Source organism: Acomys minous (genome assembly GCF_964271855.1).
Source record: "Acomys minous genome assembly, chromosome: 9".
Lineage (NCBI taxonomy): Eukaryota > Metazoa > Chordata > Mammalia > Rodentia > Muridae > Acomys > Acomys minous.
The window spans coordinates 60,744,411-60,759,284 of record NC_140490.1 but is presented as its reverse complement, the minus strand read 5'-3'; the positions used below and the strand labels follow the sequence as shown (position 1 = coordinate 60,759,284).

General features: G+C 41.2%; 1 long non-coding RNA gene across 4 annotated transcripts; it reads right to left on the bottom strand.

Annotated features, from left to right (window-relative positions):
- Positions 1-905: 905 nt before the first annotated feature.
- Positions 906-14,338, bottom strand: LOC311604297. Of its 4 annotated transcripts, none has more exons than XR_014781442.1 (4): positions 14,139-14,338; positions 5,849-5,916; positions 4,985-5,035; positions 906-1,944 (listed from the first exon to the last, which is right to left on the bottom strand). It is a non-coding gene; the product is annotated as an uncharacterized lncRNA (long non-coding RNA). The 4 variants fall into 4 exon arrangements; XR_014781444.1 differs by lacking the exon at positions 14,139-14,338 and adding an exon at positions 13,696-13,762; XR_014781445.1 differs by lacking the exon at positions 14,139-14,338 and adding an exon at positions 11,981-12,020.
- Between the last annotated feature and the right edge of the window lie 536 nt (positions 14,339-14,874).

The window sequence follows — 14,874 nt, the reverse complement described above, 5'->3', positions numbered from 1 at the left end:
ATGAGTGGGCATTTTGGATGAGATGGGGTTTGTGAAATGTGATAAAGGAAGGAGAAGAATATGAGAGAGCTCTCTCGCTCACTCAGAGCTCAGGGCCTTTATTTAATTGAGGTACTTGGAAGATAAAGGGGATGGGTCCCCTCTGCAAATGGTGAGGCCCCTGACTTTGAACCGCTCCAGGGTTGGTGCTAACCTGACCTCAGAGGTCATCTGTTCTAAGTTTGTCTCCTTTCTCCTTTTTAAAGTTGTAGCTGATATCAAATGTCACATGAGCATCACGACTCTTGGATTATCGCTATCATACTGAAGGGAATGGGATTGTGTGGCCTGCGCCTTAGGAAAGGATAGTTTTAAAATGTTAAAACTGTGGTTTGTGACAAAATATACTTTATGCAGCAGGACTCCCTTTGGCTTTGTGGTATTTTCATATGGTTTTTATCGAGCCAGCTTTGCAACGGGATGTATAAACTGTTCTTCTAAAAAGGGCAGAGGAAACTAGTTGGTGCCATCTGAGTTTCAAGACTTAAAGGAGGAATCCCCTCAACAGGAACTGGTCCCGGCCTCCAACCAGTGAGAATAGAACTGATGCCAGTCTCCAGCCAATGAACATAGAATTGTTGCCGGCCTCTGGCCAATGAACACAGAACTCCAGCCATAAAAGAAATAAGTAACTTATGGCATTACCATCCACAAGCAGCTGTGCACATTTCTTCACATGTTGCTCTGGTCCTGTAATTTCTCATGAAACCCATGCACACATTTCCTACTTCTGTATTATGGAGAGTCCCCAAGCTCAGTGAAGTAGCAGCTTCATTTCCAAATGCTAACCTGGGGATGCTGTTGCTGAGGGAGATGTATACGGTCTTAGATAGTTCACTTTGAGTCGATGGCTCCATTTCCTATTTCCATTCAAAACAATAGACCATAAACATTTGTATTTATGTGAAATATACACTGGTATACATTAATAGTTTTAGCTACTTTCCTTTGTCAAGCCATGGAATTAGAGAGCCTGGTTGTTCTGAAAAGTGTTATACTGAAACATTCAGTTGATAACTGCAGGCTCTCTCTCAGGACAAGCAGCTTAGAGGTGAATGTGGTGGAAGGCTTGTTATGCCTGCTTTAAAGGTTAGAGGCTAAATCCCATAAAAATTCAAGATTGACAGGAGTCAGTAGGATGCCAAGATACCTTCTCCAAAGCTATCAGATAAGTGATTGCATCATGCATTCTGACCACAAAGCAGAGAACACACTGTATGATGGGCCTCTGAGTTCTTCAGGTAACAGTGCACACCAAGGCTATGCTTTGGCCCAGCACTGGCTGGCATGGAATGTTGCTAACTTTAAGAGGTGCCTTTAACAAGACTAGACAATGGAGAAATCAGTAAGATGTCAGTAAGACTACATGCATGCTATGGGAATTTATGTCGAACCCCAGTAGAAATATCAGCATGTGTATCTCAAAGGTCCCAACCGATACTGGGCCAACCCTGTTTGTAGCATGGCATTGAACATCTGATGAAAGATGGATCTTAGTAGGTAACCAGGACCTAGTAAAGTTAAGATACTTTGCCGTGAGTGGCTGGCCACTATCTGCCATCATCGGAGCCACCTAGTCATGGTGTTGTATAGGTTTAGAGCAGCTTTCCAGCACTGGGTCGGGCTGGTACATCTGGGATCTGATGCTGAGCAGGATCAAAGAATGTAGAAATTTGCATGAATAGGTGTCCTTATCCATGCATCACCATCCATATGGCTCATTTCATCTATCTATAAGTGACATGTCTCCTCTGTGACCAGCTGGATGAGGATCTTAGTTCAATTTTTGCATGTTATAAACAGGAAATTAACAACGGCCACACTGCAGGTACTTTCAGAGCTGGAGCTGGAGTCAGTGCAGTCTCCCATCAGGCTGAGCTGAGTATCATCCTGCTTATCCACGTTCTGTGACCTAAGGTAAGAACACACAGTGATGAATGGCTTTACAAGCTGGATGAGAGCATGAAGGGAGAGCGCAAAAGGAGACAAGAGGTTTGACTGCCACTACAGGTTTCAAGGTCAGACACAAACAGGGACAAATTTATATCCTACGTCATCCACCATGAACCATTCTCTAAAGAAGTAGCTAAATTATTCATCCAGTCGAGGCTAGCCAGCCTTTGCTATTGGTCTTCTTCAAGCACATGGGTGGAGCAGCCATAGTAGCCTTCAGTGCTAATGTTTTCCTTCATCAAGGTGAGCCCGGCCATTGTTATCTCTCAATGTTCAATTTCAGCAACAGAGAGCTATTCGGTGTCCTCAGTTTGAATCTGTTTCCAGGATGTCCCTCAGTGTCTTGGTGGCAAGATCCACTTCAGATCCTGTGGTGGGTAAACTTCATCGCCAACTTGACTAGATTTAGAGTCACTTAAGAGGAACCAGTGTGATGACTCGGGTTGTCTAAATGCTTGCTTGCCAGTGCAGACAACCTGAGTTCAGTACCCAGGACCCACATGGTGGAAAGAGAAAACCAACTTCTTAAAGTTGTCCCTGACTTCCACACATAAGCTATGCCATATTTATGTGCAGATAGATAGATAGATAGATAGATAGATAGATAGATAGATAGATGCTTAAGAAATAATAGCTCTCTACATGATTAAGAGGGCATTTCCAGGAAGGGTTGACTGATAAGGGAAGATCCATTCTGAATGTCAATGGTACCATATTATAAAGTTGAGTCTTGGACTGAATAAAAAAGGAAAAAGCAAACAGTGCTAGCATTATTCTTCTTGTTTCATGACTGTAGGCAAAATATGACTTGTTGTTTCATGTTCTTGCTGCCTTGCCTTTCACAGCATGATAAGCAGTACCCTTAAGCTGTGAGCCAAGATAAACCTTTTCTTCTTTACGTTGTTTTTGTTGGGTAGCTTTATCAGAGCAACGAGAAAAATTAAAACAGGTCCTCGTTCTCCTGGAAATGCTTGTAGTTTATTTCTATTAAGGGTGGATGCCGCTTTCAGGCACCAGTTGCCTCCCAGTCCTTCAGAGTCTTGGGAGTGAGTGCCTTCCTTCAGAACACAGTGTAAGCACCAAATCTTTTACTCCTTTCTATGGGTTGAATCTAAGATGTTTCCCACTGGTTCATATCATGAAAGCTTATTTATTAGCAAGCAGCAGTATTTATGGAAGACTGTGAAAGATTTGGAAGGGAGGGCATAGATTTGGGCCTTTGAGGATTGTACTTGTCCCTCACTCTAGCATGTTCTTCCTTTCTTCTCTGCTCCAGGTAAACTGTCCCTGCTACATGCACCTGCCATGACAGTTTGAGATGCCCTATTCCTGCCTTTCCTGATGGAATAGGCTGATACCTCCAAAACTACCAGCTAAGATAAGTTCTTAAATTGTTTCTACCAGATAGTGTGGCTACAACAACACAGGCATAGCTGATATCTCCTCATATAATGGGGGTTTCTACAACAAGACGAGTAAAGGCTGCTGTTAAAGCAGGGAACTCAGCAGGACTATGCACAGAGCTCAAGAGATTCATTCAAATACTGAGATATAACTGGGAATGGAAATCTGGATGCCACTCACTTAGAGGCCAACTTTGAGTCATATCAGCAGTCCACAAAGACCAGTGAAACAACCTAAATCCAAGATGGAGGAGTATTGAGTACATGTAGAGAAGAGGTGATAGGCATCAGTTGTGACAACCAGCAGCCAATTACATTATTGGGGGTTTTAGCTCACTCTGTCTATCAGTCACGGTTCTCCTCAAAAGCAGTAACAATGTTTGCATAGATGAAGTATCAATAACATTTCTGTTAATGTGATAAAACACTTCAGCCAGAAGCAACTTGTAGAAGGAAGCGCTTCTTTTTTATTTATTTATTTTTTTAATTTTAATTTTTATTTAATTTTATTTTATTTTTATTAATTTATTCTTGTTACATCTCAATGGTTATCCCATCCCTTGTATCCTCTCATTCTTCCCTCCCTCCCATTTCCCCTTATCCCCTCCCCTATGACTGTTCCTGAGGGGGATTACCTCCCCCTGTATATGCAGGAAGAGCTTCTTTTAGCTTGAGTTCAGTGGGGTAAGAGTTCATCATTATGGAGAAGCTTGGCAACTAGCAGAAAGCATTACAACTGGAGCAGGATGCTGAGAGATCACACACCCTCTCACAACACAAGTGGCGTCAGGCTCTGACCCCTCAAAGCCTGGCCCAAGCAACATATTTCATCTAGCAAGATCACCTCCCTAAATAGCACCACCAAATGGGGACCACGTGCTTGAGCCTTGGGAGACAATTCGCATTAAACTCCCACAGATGAATAGACAGACAGGTGGGCAGATAGGCAGACAGACGAAGAGACAGGCAAATAACAATGGGGTTGGCCTATGTAAGTATGGAGGCTGAGAAATTGAATCTGTTGAAAACTAGAAGCTGAGATAAGATGTCCCAGCCCAAGAAATGAGGCAGGACCAAAAGAATAATAAATTCTTCCTCTTTCCTCTTGTTCTAGTCAGATCCTCAGCAACCGTGAGGAGGTCAATCTACTGTTCTACGTACTAAAATGCTAATACCACAGACACACAGAAGTGTTTACCTAGATATTCAAGGCCATATTATGTCAATGCAAAGGGTCAGGCATCAAAGTCCTGTAGCCTCTCTTCAGGACTGTAGAGCTCTCTAAAGAGCCTCTGAGGAAAAGCTCACAGGAACTGTGAGTAGCTTCTCCAGATATGCACTTAGAAATGGATTATTATGGTATCCATGGAGAAGGAGTCCTTAGACGTTGCCTTCCAGGAAATCTACTGTGGCAAACCTAACCCTCGAGCCACAAGTCCTGTGGTCTCACCATGATGGCACTGCCAAGCCTGCGTTTTCCAAAATCTGTGGCTTGAAAGTTGACTAAACAAGGCTGAAGTTCTTGAGCTGGTCCAAAAATGGAACACGCCCAGTGAGAAACTTTAGTAAAAGATACCCTATGGGCTTACCTCAAATGCTCTGCTTCTCAGCGGAGTTAGACTGCTGTGGGTTCCAAATGCCTGTGAAGACAAAGGGCAGGTAGAAGGAGTCAGTCTTCACCTTTGGAGGTGAAGATGCTGGTTTCCTGGTTTCTATGGCATTTTCCATGTGCAGTCATCAGTTAATTTAGAGTTGCAGTATCTGTGTATTGTGATTAAAAGCTTCTTGAGCACTGGTTCTCAACATTCCTAATGTGATGACACTTTAATACAGTTCCTCATGTTGTGGTTGATGACTCCCAACCATTAAATTATTTTTGTTGCAACATCATAACTGTTATGAATCTTGCTACTGTTATGAACACAATGCAAATATCTGTGTTTTCTGATGGCCTTCGGAGACACCTGTGAAAGGATCTTTTAACCACCCCCCAATGGAGTTGCAACCCACAGATTGAGAACCACTGTTCTAGAGTCACACTACTCTAAGTTTGCTATCTGCTGTATCTCAAAGGTAAATATATAGACCAAGGTTCAGTCAGAAAGGAGCGCAGAGTTATTATTTTTCATTTTCCCAGAGGTCCTTCATCTTAAACACAATATAGTTGGTAGGTCATGTGTATGCTTCTTTGAAAAAATTGTCTATCTAGATCCTCTGCTCTTTTAAAAATTGGGTTATTTGCTTTCTGTTGAGTTATATGGGTTGTGTATACACCCTGAGTGATAATTTTATTGGGTAAATGGCTGGCAGTTTTGGAGGCTGCATGGCCAAGTCTGCAAGTCATCCAGGCTGGCTTTTGAGACTGTGGCAGAGAATCTGCTCTGTGTCTTTCCCAGACTGTCTAGGGGCTCACTATTCATTATTGTTGTGTCTTTGGGCTATAGCATTATCACCTTGGCTTCTGCCTTCAGCTTTTCGTGGATTTCTCCCTGTGTTCATGTCTCTGTGGCCAAGCTTCTCCCTTTAAAAGAAGTCAGTTGTGTTGGATTTGGGTTCATTCTGATGACCCCAACTTAACTTTGTAATGAACTCTTCCAAATAAAGACCCATTTAGGCACTGCAGGATTAGACTTTAAACCTCAGTGGGCCACTCAGAATCAAAGCAGACCACTGAGAATGACTTGCTACTTGATGATCTTTATCTCTGAGCTCAGACATCCAAGGAGGAGACACCAGGTGGAAGAAGATGCTGCTGATTTGGGGGCTGCACTGCAAGGATTAGAAAAACCTTACAATGATTCATCTACAGAAGAAACTCCAGCTTCCAGATTAAACAAGTATTTCTGGAGTGGAGCCAATAGGAACTGCTACCAGAGAAGAACAAAATCCTCACCTGTCCCTCTCAGGCCACAGCAACACATGGAATCTAGCAAGAACCGAGCTGGAAAAACTTACCTATAGTTTGCAGAGTCCCAGACCCAGCATAACAGACCAGAGTATGTTCATTACTCCTTAAATTCAGCTATAGTTACCCTGAGTGTGTTATTGTTACTTAAAGACTAGATTGTAAAGCTACCTTATATCAAAACACGCGCAGGGCCTGTCCAACCCCTTCAACAGTCAGGCATGAGTCACTGGGTCCTCTGTTCCCACGTAACACTCAGCACAGTTAAGACTTAGGAAGCAATGAGAACACCAAGCACTGAAACAAGAACCCACTCAGCTCCAGTGTGTCTGAACATTTGACCAATCTATGCTCATTGGATAAATCCAACATAAAAACATCATAATATGAAAAGCCAAGATAACACGTTTCTTCCAAGAATTGACATTCCCATACTAATAGTTACCAATCACAGTAACTTAGACAAAATTCCTGACTAAGAATGATTCTAAATATGTTCAAAGATCTCAAAAAGAACAAAAACAAATGCACAAATAAATTTAAAGGACACTAATCATCTCCTGGATGGTTTACAAGGACACACAAATATCTTAATGAAATAAAGAAGTAATTCAGGACACAAAAATATAATTCAATGAAAAGATAGAAATACTGAAGAAAAGCCAAATGAAAATAATAGCTGAAAATAAAAATTCAATAATCCAAATAAAAACTTCAATGGAAAGCTTTACCCATAAAATGAGTTACATAGAGACAGAACATTAAGGCCTTTGGGTAAGGTGGCAGAATAAGATCCTTTAATTATTTTAATGATGATTTTTAAATGTATGAACAGAATATATGAAATCAGTGATACACTAAGAAAAGATAAATTACAAGCTATCCACATAGAAGGAAAAGAATCAAAAGAGTAGATACCATTTAAAAATAATCACAGGAGAATTTTTCTCAAGTCTAGGGAAAGAGATACCCATCCAGGTAAAAGAGGCATACAATATACCAAACAGACAGAATGAGAAAAGAATCTCTTCAAGCAATATTACAGTTGAAATACTCAACATATAGAATCAAGAAAAGATATTGAAAGATGCAAAGAGGAGGTCTAAATCACTTGCAAAAGTAGGACCATCAGAATAAAAGTTTATTTCTTAATGGAAAATTTAAAATCCAGAATAACTTGAAGCAATGTACCTCAAATCCTAAAATACTGTTGATGCCAACACAGACTACTATATTCAACAAAACTATAATGGAAGAAGAAATAAAAACTTTCCATGACAAAAACAACTTGAAGCAATTTATATTTAATAAGCTAGCCCTACAAAGGATATTGGAGAGAATACTCTGAATGGAAGAGAATGCTAAACACACTCCAAAACTATGTAAAAATAACAAAAGAAGTTAAGACATTAGTTAAACAAATGAAAACCAATGAAAACCCAAAACATTACAAAATCAATTACAAATGACAGGAGTTAAAACACACTTTTCAGTAATAACCCTGAGGTTCATCTCCAAGTATCACTGGCCTCAATTCCTCAAACAAAAGGCGCAAATGGGTAGACTGGATAAAAAAAAAAAAAAAAAAAAAAAGAGTCCACATTTTGCTGTCTGCAGGAAACACAGTTCAACACCAAAGATAGACACCATCTTGGCTTGAAAAGGGGGCCAAAGATTTGCAAGTAATTGGAACAAGGAGACAAACAGGAATCATCATTCTGATAATCAACAAAATGGACTTCAGATCAACATATGTCACAAAACAACCAAAAAACAAAACAAAACAAAACAAAAAACCTCCCTTCATACTGATTAGGTTAACAACCAGACAAGATGATATCACCATTCTAATTACATACACATTGAACAAAGGTGTCCTCAATTTCACAACACAGCTACTACTAGATATAAATTCACACATGGATACCAACACAGTAATACTAGGTAGCTTCAGTGTTCCACTCTCTAATAAACAAGTCATCTAGGTGGAAAGTGACCAATGGAGATAAATGGTACCATAGAGCAAATAGACCTAACTTATCTACAGAATGTCAACCCAAATACTAAAGAATACACATTCTTTTCAGCAGTCTATGAATACACTCTAAATTTGCTAAGTTATTAGTATGCAAATCTCCTCTCAACAAATACAAGAAAATTGAAGCATCCATCTGTATTGTATCTGACCACAATGGTATAAAACCTGAAACCAACAGTGAAAGAAGCCACAGAAAACACACAAGCTCATAAAGACTCAACAACACATTATTGATCAATGACTAGGTCACTGGAAAAGTCAAGAAAGAAATTAAAGTATTAATAAAATGAATGAAAAAATGTTAAATGTATCAAAATTTATGGCATACAGTGAAAGCAAGTACTAAAAATGAGCTCTTTAGTTCTATGTGCCTATGTTATAAAATCAGAATGATATCAAATAAATAATTTAGTGCTGCATCTCAAAGCCTTGGGAAAAAGTTAAACCTTAAGTAGACAGAAGGAAATAACATCAGGGAATAAACCAATGAAACAGAAATAAGTAATGATAATAAAGTCCACTAAAATGAAAATTTGATTTTTTGAGGTGTACAAACAAGCAAGATTGATAAACTCATAGCCAAATTAACCAAACTAAAAAGAGGAAAGACTCAAATTAATAGTATTACATAAGAAAGGGGATAATTTACAACAGAAACCAATGAAGTTCAATGATTACAAATACATACTTCAAAAACCTATATTCTACCATACTGGAAATCCTAAAAGAAATGGGTGCATTTCTAAAAGCGTTTGACCCACCAAAGTTAAGCCAAGATGTGATTTTAAATTTTAAACGGAGGCATCACAAGCAATGAGATTGAAACCACAATAAAACCCTTCTTAAAAAAACAAAAACAAAAAACCCTAGGGCATGTCCCATGAAAGTCTTCACTTACAAGGAAACTGGGACAGAGGGGAGGACATCCTATTGGGACTCTAGATGAGAAAAGCATGGGAGAATGGCAAAGTAGAAGGATCCAGAGGGTCTTAGAAACCTACAAGTAGAACATTATGATAGGCAGATTTGGGCCCAGGGGTCCCTCTCAAACTATGACACCAGCCAAGGACAATACAGGCAGTAAACTTCAAACCCCTACCCAGATCTAGCCAATGGACAGGCCATTCTCCACAGTTGAGTGGAGAGTGGGGTCTTTCACACATACTCTGGTGACTCATATTTGACCATGTCCCCTGGATGGGGAGACCTGGTGGCACTCAGAGGAAGGACAGCAGGTTACCAAGAAGAGACTTGATACCCTATGAGCATATACAGGGGAAGGAGGTCCCCCTCAGTCACAGTCATAGGGGAGGGGAGTAAGGGGAAATGGGAGGGAGAGAGGAACGGGAGGATACAAGGGATGGGATAACCATTGAGATGTAATATAAATAAATTAATAAAATAAAAGTTTTTAAAAGCCTAGGTCAGCATGGATTCACTACAAAATGTTATCAGACTTTAAAGAAAAACTAAAGCCTATCCTTCTCTAATTATTCCATAAAATAGGAAATGTAGTGATGCTTCCAAATATGTTTTTTTTAAAAACCCACGTTACGCTGAACGCTTACTCTGATAAAGACACAACAAGAAGAAAATGATAGGCTAATCTCCCTGATGAACATAGGTGCAGAAATTCTCAACGGAGAGTTGCAATTAGTTTTAATTGTCAATTCAGTCCAACATAGAGTCACCTGAGAAGAAATTCTATATGAAAGGTTGTCTATAGTGGGTTGGCCAGGGCACATGCATAACTGGGTGGGTGTGTCTTAATTGTGTTCATTGATGTGGGAAGACTTAGGTCACTGTTGGTGGCAGCATGTCATAGGCAAGAGATTCTGAATGGTTAAGTGTAGTGAGGTATGGCTGAGCATTTTTCAGAACCCCTCTCAGGCATCTCTAACTGTTGACTAACTGCAAGGCTCAGGCTTAGGGCAAGGTGAATTAAATCATGGGGGCACTTGTGGTTTCTGCAAGGCAATTAGAGTTCATCCATCCACTGGAATGAGACAGCCCCTATCTGCCCAGACCCAGCACGCATGGCATGCATGGTTTTGATGAATACAATATCCAGGATTTTTTTCTGAGCAAGAAATGCAATGAAACTATGGCACCCTGATGCTTGTTCAAATGCCAGGCACAAAAAGAGACTAGCATGACTCAAGCTAATAGCCCCCTCCATCTGAAAGTGATACTTTCCTCTTCACTAAAGACCCTGCCATCTTCTCTCTGCCTATAAGGAGGAGGGTAAGTGGGCCTGCCTTTCAGACCTTACCATGTTCATCCTCATACGATCAGATGCAGAAGGGTGGTCAACAGCACAGGGCCAACAGAAGGGCTTCTCTGCCCACTATTCATCTCTGTAGCCTAAAGAACAAATCTACTCTTGGCACATCCCTGCAACATATTATGACCGGTCCCTGCATCTTTTCAACAGGGAGTGGCGGGAAGCATGCCTAGTTTACCTCCTATTTGAAGACGCCTTTCTTCAGTGGGTTATATCACAGTTGGACTAAAGCCTTTATTTGGGCAGCACAGAGGCTGGAAGAAGTGGCAGAGGAAAATTGTGTACTGTCTGTCGAGTATCTGGTGTTGCCTGCCTTCTCTGAAGAAACTTTGGTGACTTCACAGTGTCTCCAATGAAAATGAGACAGTGCTGAGAGTCACAAAGTATGCAGCTAGTGGCCATCCAGACAATCTTGAATTCTATGTATCCTGCAGTTGTGAGGCCTGATGTGGCCTCCAAATGCTGCGGGAGGAAGACATTGTCTAGACATGGTAAATGGTGACAGATTCTACATGAGACTCCAGCCAGTGCGGTCTCCAGACAGGAAGCTTGACTCAATGGGGATTCTTTGCAGGAAGACCCTGTTGTCACTGTCCTTATAGCTATTTTCATGATTCTGAATATAGTTTGCTTCTACCGTAGTTAATAAAAAAAAACTTTCATTAAATATTTGCATAAATATAGAAAGATACACATAGCAATGTGGTAGTCAAAAAAACTGAATTAAATCTACTTCAAAAGAGAACATTTATTTTAGTTCACAGTTTTGAAGGTATCAGGCCATGACTGATTGGCTGTATTGCCTTGGCAGATTGCAGGGTGGCATCACATGGCATAGTCTATTTACCTCATGTCTGGGTCAAAATGGGGGTGGAGGCAGGGGAGGTAAAGACCAGCATCCTAGGATCTCCATTGAGAGTACATCCCACAATGACCTAACTTCCTCCCATTAGACCTTTCCCCTTAAAGATTCTACCACCTCTCAGTAGGACCAAACAGAGGACCTTTAATTTTTTTTAATAAATCCTTTAACATATGGACTTTGGAGGACTAGAGCAAGCTGCTACTATCTTGGAATCTGTAACTGATCACAAAACCATAATTGGTACATTTATAGTGTACAGTTCAATAGCTCTTAGTATATTAGCAGTCACACAGCTATCACCACAACTATTTTAACCATTCCCAAAAGAAACCCTGAACCCAGTAGCAGTCACTATTCATTTCTCCCTCTCCCAATCCCTGCAACCACTAATCTATTTCTGTCTTTATAGATTTGCCTCTTTCTGACATTTCATACTCAGTACGAGTGCAGTCATGCAATACGTGGTATTTTCTGACTAGCTTCACATACTTACTTTAACATGTCCAAGGTTCTTGATGTTTCTCAGAGTTGATTTTATAATGGTTTAGTAACTGCCACAGTGGGTAATAACACTTACTTCTACAGTTGCCATGGGGACTAAGTGAGTTAACACAATGAAAAATACATAACAATGCCTGATAGTTGCTCTCTAATAAATTGTCAGCTGTCTGGCTTAGCACAGAGCTATTTACAGAAAAAAAAACAAAACAAAACCGACTGACTATCTATGTTCCAGCCAAACTGAAAGACGAGCAGACATTCAGAAAAATATGTACATTTGCCTAGCAAGAAAATGGTGTTTATCAAAATACTTGATGGGAAACTGAAATTTCCCCTGGGTTTCTCCCTGTGTAAATCCCACATTTCGTTATGTTGTGTCCTAACAGCTTCAGGGTAAGGTCAGCAGGCAGCTGTTCCTTTCATTTCATCGTAGAAATATAAAAAAGCACTTCAAGTTGTGGTATCATATGTAATAGTTTCTGAGTACAGATAATGGACTTTGTTTCCGTAAATGTAAAATAATATATCAATGTATTTCAGCCAGTTAAACTGGGGAGCTGCTGTTTAGTGGGTGCAGAGCCTATGTTTGGGAAAATGACAGAGTTTCTGAAGATGGAAGGTGGGGTGTTGCACTGGCTTGTGAATAAGACTTGGGGTGCCTGAACTGTGCACCTAAAAGAGGTTAAGATGGTAAATTCTGTTATATTCTACTCTTACGGACAAAAAAAAAATAAGTTTAAATAAAGACACTGAGTCTGGTGTGAGCATGATGACGTTCCATTGCTTAATTGTTTGTGCTCTGAAAGCCTGTTTTTGAATGTATAAAATGAGATAATGCTTTCTCTTTCATGTAGCTGTTACAGCCACTAAATGAGAGACATGCAGAACTGGCCCTCCATAGCTACATATTCCATGTTTTTTAATTAAACCAAAATTGTGTCAAATTTCTTGTAAGTTTTCCCATGTTCTAAACATGGACAAAAATATTTTTTCATTGTTTTCCTGAAGACAAAACAGAACAAAAACAACAAACAAACAAACAAACAAATAAACAAACCTCCCAAACCCACAGTATAGCAAGGTTTGACTGAGTTGACAATTAAGAGGAATTGCAACTCTCGGTTGAGAATTTCTGCATCTATGTTCATCAGAGAGACTGGTCTATATACACTTGTCTTCTTGTTGTGTCTTTATCAGAGTGAGCTCTTGGGTAGAGAAACACACTTGAGGATTTGTGGATTTAAGTCATGAGCTCATTGAAGGTGAGTGTAAATACAAAGCCAAAGTGCAGATCTAACTTTATTGTCCAGTGTAAAAGCCTTTAAGAGGTTGAAGGGCCAATCAGACCATCCCATACTAGCCTCAAGCACCAATAGCAATCAACCAGGTTGGCGTAGCTTTGAGGAAATGTGGGAGATGTGGGGCAGCAAGAGTGGGGATTGACTTTCACATGAACTCTGGTGCCCCATATTTGACCACGACCCCTGGATGGGGAGACCTGGTGGCACTCAGAGGAAGGATAGCAGGCTACCAAGAAGAGACTTGATACCCTATGAGCATATACAGGGGGAGGAGGTCCCCCTCGGTCACAGTCATAGGGGAGGGGAGTAAGGGGAAAGTGGGAGGGAGGGAGGAATGGGAGGATACAAGGGATGGGCTGACAATTGAGATGTAATATGAATAAATTATATTTTTTAAAAAGACCACCTTGGACTTCGATGATGGAGGGGGAAGCAGTCACCGCCGTAGCCTCGGATCCATTTGGATACTTCACGAGTGTTCTAGGAGTCCCTAGTAGGTCAGCACTGCGTGCAGTGGGTCAGGATTGTTCGAGAACTCTGAGGAGCCGCTGGCGCTACACTCGCCATTCTCTGTGGGTCTCCAAAAGGCTTCTCTCGTCACTCCCCACACCGTTTGGTTAACTACAACAAGTTCCTGCTCCTACAACTGGCCCCTTCCTTGACCTGTAGACAACCTTCGCATCTTTGACACACTTTCCTTCCCTGGACTCCCAGAATATTTAAAATTTCCTGCTTGCGTTAACCGGCTTGTTTCTCAGTCTCGCCTGCACCTTTTTTCTTACAGGACGTCGGACGTTCTAGTGACGTGGAATTTTCCCTTTGGCCCTCGTTTTCTGTCTTTACACTCACCTTGTATGAGCTCATGGCTTTAATCTATAAATCCCCAAGCGTGATTCTCCACTCAGGTTTGAAACGACACTGGACTCCATAGGCTCATGGGGCGTGATTTTGAAGGCTATGGGGCCTGATTGGTGGAAATGGGTCACTAGGCAGTCTTAGAGCCTATGGTTTATACCTGCTTCCTTCTGTCTTGGGCTTCTGTCATATGAAAAAAATACACCTCCCCGCCCCCGCCCCTGATCCCACCCCAGCACTTCTTTCCCCACAGACTAAGCCATGGCTGTCCCATCATAATAGAAGCCCTGAGCAAAAAGAAACCCCTCCTCTCTTAGGTTGTGTCTATGAGGTCACAGTGATGAGAAAAGTGACTAATAAAACGCACTCGTCTCACGCGCCAGTATCTAACAGCTCCCCCTGGACTTCTAACAGACTGGTACGGTTTAAGACAGAGAAAACTGAACCTCACGAAGAGAGTCTCTCATCTTGTTAACTGGCAGCGGCATCCTCACAGTTTCTAAGCTGGGACTTTTAGGTGTTACCCTCCACTCTCCAGCCACACACTCTCACAGCAAATGCTTGTTGGCTCTAACTTCTCTCCAGAACACAGGACTCCACACCATGTGGAACACTGCTGGCTTTCTTTCCTGGGTCACTCCCACGGACTTCCCAAATGGTGTGCACACGGCCACGCTTGCTCCTGTGTTTTCTTACGGTTACGATAGATCTTGCTGTCCCGCTGGAACGC